The sequence below is a fragment of the Arachis stenosperma genome, chromosome 9 (assembly GCF_014773155.1).
Source record: "Arachis stenosperma cultivar V10309 chromosome 9, arast.V10309.gnm1.PFL2, whole genome shotgun sequence".
Lineage (NCBI taxonomy): Eukaryota > Viridiplantae > Streptophyta > Magnoliopsida > Fabales > Fabaceae > Arachis > Arachis stenosperma.
In genome coordinates this window covers 84,592,304-84,599,020 of record NC_080385.1, presented here as the reverse complement: position 1 = coordinate 84,599,020, position 6,717 = coordinate 84,592,304, and the positions used below count along the sequence as shown (strand labels likewise).

Here is a 6,717-nt window from a genome sequence, read left to right as displayed (position 1 = left end):
CAATGGCACCTAAGGCCGGAGTATCCTCTAGAAAAGGAAAAGGGAAGACAAAATCTTCCACCTCCGAGTCATGGGAAATGGAAAGATTCATCTCCAAGAGCCATCAAGACCACTTCTATGATGTTGTGGCAAAGAAGAAGGTGATCCATGAGGTCCCTTTCATGCTCAAGAAAAATGAGTATCCGGAGATCCGACATGAGATCCGAAGAAGAGGTTGGGAAGTCCTAACCAACCCCATGCAACAAGTCGGAATCTTAATGGTTCAAGAGTTCTATGCCAATGCATGGATCACTAGGAACCATGATCAAAGTATGAACCCGAGTCCAAAGAATTATCAATGCCAATGTGAGGTTGGCATTCCACTTGCCTATGATGCAAGGAGATGAACGCCCCTACACTAGAAGGGTCAACTTTAATCAAAGGTTGGACCAAGTCCTTATGGACATATGTGTGGAAGGAGCTCAATGGAAGAGAGACTCCAAAGGCAAGCCAGTCCAACTAAGAAGACTGGACCTCAAGCCTGTGGCTAGAGGGTGGTTGGAGTTCATTCAACGCTCCATCATTCCTACTAGCAACCGATCTGAAGTTACTGTGGATCGGGCCATCATGATTCATGGCATCATGATTGGAGAGGAAATAGAAGTTCATGAGGTCATCTCCAATGAAATCTACAAAATAGCCGACAAGCCCTCACCCATGGCACGGCTAGCTTTTCCTCACCTTATTTGCCATCTATGTTACTCAGCTGGAGTTATCATAGAAGGAGACATCCTCATTGAAGAGGATAAGCCCATCACCAAGAAGAGGATGGAGCAAGCAAGAGAGACCCCTCACGGTTCTGAAGAGATGCATGAGGAAGCTCATCATCATGAAATCCCTAAGATGCCTCAAGGGATGCACTTTCCTCCCAACAACTATTGGGAACAACTCAACACTTCCTTAGAAGATTTGAGCCACAATGTTGAACAACTAAGGGTGGAACATCATGAGCACTCCATCATTCTCCAAGAAATAAGAGAAGATCAAAGAGCAATGAGGGAGGAGCAACAAAGGCAAGGAAGGGACATAGAAGAGCTTAAGAACATCATTGGTCCTTCAAGAAGAAGACGCCACTAAAGGTGGATTCATTCCTTGTTCTTCATTTCTTTCTGTTTTCGGTTTTTAATGTTGTGTTTATCTATGTTTTGTGTCTTTACTTCATGATCATTAGTATGTAACCATGCCTTAAAGCTATGAATAAAATCCATTAATCCTTCATCTCTCTTAAAAGAAAAATGTTTTAATTCAAAAGAACAAGAAGTACATGAATTTCGAATTTATCCTTGAATTTAGTTTAATTATATTGATGTGGTGACAATACTTTTGTTTTCTGAATGAATGCTTGAACAGTGCATATGTCTTTTGATCTTTTTGTTTATGCATGTTAAAATTGTTGGCTCTTGAAAGAATGATGAACAAAGAGAAATGTTATTGAGGATCTGAAAAATCATGAAATTGATTCTTGAAGCAAGAAAAAGCAATGAATAAGAAGAAGCTTGCGAAAAAAAAAATGGCAAAAAAAAAAGAAAGAAAAAGAAAAAGCAAGCAGAAAAAGCCAATAGCCCTTAAAACCAAAAGGCAAGGGTAAAAAGGATCCAAGGCTTTAAGCATCAATGGATAGGAGGGCCCAAGGAAATAAAATCCAGGCCTAAGAGGCTAAACCAAGCTGTCCCTAACCATGTGCTTGTGTCATGAAGGTCCAAGTGAAAAGCTTGAGACTAAGTGGTTAAAGTCGTGATTCAAAGCAAAAAGAGTGTGCTTAAGAGCTCTGGACACCACTAATTGGGGACTCTAGCAAAGCTGAGTCACAATCTGAAAAGGTTCACCCAGTTATGTGTCTGTGGCATTTATGTATCCGGTGGTAATACTGGAAAACAAAGTGCTTAGGGCCACGGCCAAGACTCATAAGTAGCTGTGTTCAAGAATCAACATACTTAACTAGGAAAGTCAATAACACTATCCGAAATTCTAAGTTCCTAGAGAAGCCAATCATTCTAAACTTCAAAGGAAAAAGTGAGATGCCAAAACTATTCAGAAGCAAAAAGCTACAAGTCCCGCTCATATAATTATAATTAATATTCATTGATATTTTGGAATTTATAATATATTCTCTTCTTTTTATCCTAATTGATTTTTAGTTGCTTGGGGACAAGCAACAATTTAAGTTTGGTGTTGTGATGAGCGGATAATTTATACGCTTTTTGGCATTGTTTTTAGGTAGTTTTTAGTATTTTCAAGCTACTTTTAGGGATGTTTTCATTAGTTTTTATGTTAAATTCACATTTCTGGACTTTACTATGAGTTTGTGTGTTTTTCTGTGATTTCAGGTAATTTCTGACTGAAATTGAGGGACTTGAGCAAAACTCTGAAAAAGGCTGACAAAAGGACTGCTGATGCTGTTGGAATCTGACCTCCCTTCACTCGAAATGGATTTTCTGGAGCTACAGAACTCCAATTGGCGCGCGTTCAACGGCGTTGGAAAGTAGACATCCAGAGCTTTCCAGCAATATATAATAGTTCATACTTTATTCGGATATTGACGACGTAACTTGGCGTTGAACGCCAAGTACATGCTGCTGTCTGGAGTTAAACGCCAGAAAAACGTCATGATCCGGAGTTGAACGCCCAAAACACGTCATAACTTGGAGTTCAACTCCAAGAAAAGCCTCAGCTCGTGGATAGATCAAGCTCAGCCCAAGCATACACCAAGTGGGCCCCGGAAGTGGATTTATGCATCAATTACTTACTCATGTAAACCCTAGGAGCTAGTTTATTATAAATAGAACATTTAACTATTGTATTAGAAGTCTTTGATCATTCGGTCTTGTGACCACATGGGGGCTGGCCATTCGGCCATGCCTGAACCTTTCACTTATGTATTTTCAACGGTGGAGTTTCTGCACACCATAGATTAAGCGTGTGGAGCTCTGCTGTACCTCAAGTTTCAATACAATTATTATTACCTTCTATTCAATTCTCTTCTATTCTTATTCCAAGATATACGTTGCACAACACTTTGATGAATGTGATGATCCGTGACACTCATCATCATTCTCACATATGAACGTGCGTGATTGACAACCACTTCCGTTCTACCTTAGGCCGGGCGCATATCTCTTAGATTCCCCAACAGAATCTTCGTGGTATAAGCTAGATAGATGGGAGCATTCATGGGGATCCGAAAAGTCTAACCTTGTCTGTGGTATTCCGAGTAGGATCCTGGGAATCCGGAAAGTCTAACCTTGTCTGTGGTATTCCGAGTAGGATTCCGGTATTGAATGGCTGTGACGAGCTTCAAACTCCTGAAGGCTGGGCGTTAGTGACAGACGCAAAAGAATCAATGGATTCTACTCCAACCTGATTGAGAACCGACAGATGATTAGCCGTGCTGTGACAGAGCATTTGGACCATTTTCACTGAGAGGATGGGATGTAGCTATCAACCAAGGGTGATGCCTCCAGACGATTAGCCGTGCAGTGACAGCGCATAGGACCATTTTCCCGAGAGGATTAAAAGTAGCCATTGATGATAGTGATGCCCTACATACAGCTTGCCATGGAAAGGAGTAAGAAGGATTGGATGAAAGCCATGAGAAAGTAGAGATTCAAGAGGAGCACAGCACCTCCATGCACTTATCTGAAACTCCCACTATTGATTTACATAAGTATTTCTATCCCTTTTATTTTCTTTTTATTATTAATTTTCGAAACCATAAACCTATTTAATCTGCCTAACTGAGATTTACAAGGTAACCATAGCTTGTTTCATACCAACAATCTCTGTGGGATCGACCCTTACTCACGTAAGGTATTACTTGGATGACCCAGTACACTTGCTGGTTAAGTTGAACGAAGTTGTGAACTATGGTATTGGCATCATGTTTTTTTGGCGCCATTACCAGGGAATGAAAAGCAATGAATTTTTCAAAATGGAATAACACATGAATAACAATTCGTCCACCATTACTACATACTAATGATCATGAAGTAGAGACACAAAATATAAATAGACATGAAGCATAAAAATCGAAAAACAGAGAAATAAGAACAAGGAATGAGTCCACCTTAGTGGCGTCTTCTTCTTGAAGGACCAATGATGTCCTTGAGCTCTTCTACGTCCCTTCCTTGCTTCTGTTGCATGATCCCTAGTGATTTTGGTGTTCCTACCCTTGGTTGCTTCCAATAATTATGAGAAGGAACATATATCCCCTGAGGTATCTCAGGGATTTCTTGATGAGGGAATTTCTCATGCTCTCTTGATGTGCAGTCAAATGCTCTTCTACTGAGTTATGGACCCTTGAGATGAATATCTCTATCTCCCATGACTCAGAGGTGGAAGCTTTTGTCTTCTCTTTTCTCTTTTCTTTCTTTTCTCTCTTTTTTTTGAGGTTTCTCTGGCCTTAGGTGCCATCAATGGTTATGGAAAAGCAAGAAAAGCAAAAAAGCTATGCTTTTACCACACCAAACTTAGAATGTTACTCGCCCTCGAGCAAAAGAAGAAAGAATCGAAGAAGGAGAAGAAGATATAGGGGAGAGGGAGAGATGTTTGTGTTTTGGCCATGTAGGGTGGGTTTGGATGGGAAGGATGGATGGATGTGAGTGGTGAAGAGATGATGGGGAAGAGGGATTAAGGTGATTGGGGAAGAAGGGAGAAGGTGAGTTGAGGTAGGTGGGGATCCTGTGGGGTCCACAGATCCTGAGGTGTTAAGGATTTACATCCCTGCACCAATTAGGCATGTAAAACGCCTTTGCATACAATTCTGGCATTTAAACGCCGAGGTGATGCATGTTATGGGCGTTCAACGCCCATGTGTAGCATGTTTCTGGTGTTGAACGCCAGTTCCATGCTTGTTTCTGGCGTTCAGCGCCAGCTCTATGCTCTGTTCTGGCGTTGAACGCCAACCAGATGCTCCTTACTGGCGTTTAAATGCCAGTAAGTTCTTCCTCCAGGGTGTGATTTTTCTTCTGCTATTTTTTATTCTTTTTTTAATTTTAGTATTTTTTTTGTGACTCCACATGATCATGAACCTAATAAAACATAAAAGAGCAATAAAAAGAAAAATAAAATTAGACAAATAAAAATTGGGTTGCCTCCCAATAAGCGCTTCTTTAATGTCAATAGCTTGACAGTGGGCTCTCATAGAGCCTCACAGGTGATCAGGTCAATGTTAGGACCTCCCAACACCGAACTTAGAGTTTGAATGTGGGGGTTCAACACCAAACTTAGTGTTTGGTTGTGGTCTCCCAACACCAAACTTAAAGTTTGACTGTGGGGGCTCTGTTTGACTCTGCATTGAGAGAAGCAGTTCATGCTTCCTCTTATTACCAAATAACTTGGTATTTAGCTTCATGATGGCTCCTAGATATTGAGCAACTTGCTCTCCAGTTACATCTTCATCTTCTTCAGAGGAAGAATAATCTTCAGAGCTCATGAATGGCAGAAGGAGATTTAATGGAATCTCTATTGTCTCTATATGAGCCTCAGATTCCGTTAGATCCTCAATAGGGAACTCCTTCTTGTTTGAGGGACGTCCCATGAGGTCTTCGTCATTGGGATTCACGTCCTCTCCTTCCTCTCTAGGTTCAGCCATATTGATTATATCAATGGCCTTGCACTCTCTTTTTGGATTTTCTTTAGTATTGCTTGGGAGAGTACTAGGAGGGGTTTTAGTGATTTTCTTACTCAGCTGGCCCACTTGTGCCTCCAGATTTCTGATGGAGGACCTTGTTTCATTCATGAAACTTAAAGTGGCCTTAGACAGATCAGAGACTAAATTTGCTAAGTTAGAGGTATTCTGTTCATAATTCTCTATCTGTTGCTGAGAGGATGATGGATAAGGCTTGATATTGCTGAGCCTATTTCTTCCACCATTATTAATGCCTTGTTGAGGCTTTTGTTGATCCTTCCATGAGAGATTCGGATGATTTCTTCATGATGAATTATAGGTGTTTCCATAAGGTCCACCTATGTAATTTACCTCTACCATTGCAGGGTTCTCAGGATCATAAGCTTCTTCTTCAGAAGATGCCTCTTTAATACTGTTGGATGCATTTTGCCATCCATTCAGACTTTGAGAAATCATGTTGACTTGCTGAGTCAACACTTTGTTCTGAGCCAATATGGCATTCAGAGCATCAATTTCAAGAACTCCCTTCTTTTGAGGCATCCCATTATTCACAGAATTCCTCTAAGAAGTGTACATGAACTGGTTATTTGCAACCATGTCAATAAGTTCTTGAGCTTCTGCAGGCATTTTCTTTAGGTGAATGGATCCACCTGCAGAATGGTCCAATGACATCTTAGAGAACTCAGATAAACCATAATAGAATATATCTATCATAGTACATTCTGAAAACATGTCAGAAGGACATCTTTTGGTCATCTGTTTGTATCTTTCCCAAGCTTCATAGAGGGATTCACCATCTTTTTGTTTGAAGGTCTGAACATCCACTCTAAGCTTGCTCAGCTTTTGAGGAGGAAAGAATTTATCCAAGAAGGCCATGACCAGCTTATCCCAAGAGTCCAGGCTATCTTTAGGTTGTGAGTCCAACCATGTACTAGCTCTGTCTCTTACAGCAAAAGGGAAAAGCATGAGCCTGTAGACTTCAGGATCTACTCCATTCGTCTTTACAGTCTCACAAATCTACAAGAACTCAGTTAAAAACTGCTAAGGATCTT

The 6,717-nt window shown here is 40.7% G+C and overlaps 1 non-coding gene across 1 annotated transcript; it reads left to right on the top strand.

The window, feature by feature from the left end:
- Positions 1–6,395: 6,395 nt before the first annotated feature.
- On the top strand, positions 6,396–6,499 carry LOC130952893 (small nucleolar RNA R71). Its single transcript, XR_009075068.1, has one exon. It is a non-coding gene; the product is annotated as a small nucleolar RNA R71 (small nucleolar RNA).
- The last annotated feature ends 218 nt before the right edge of the window (positions 6,500–6,717 follow it).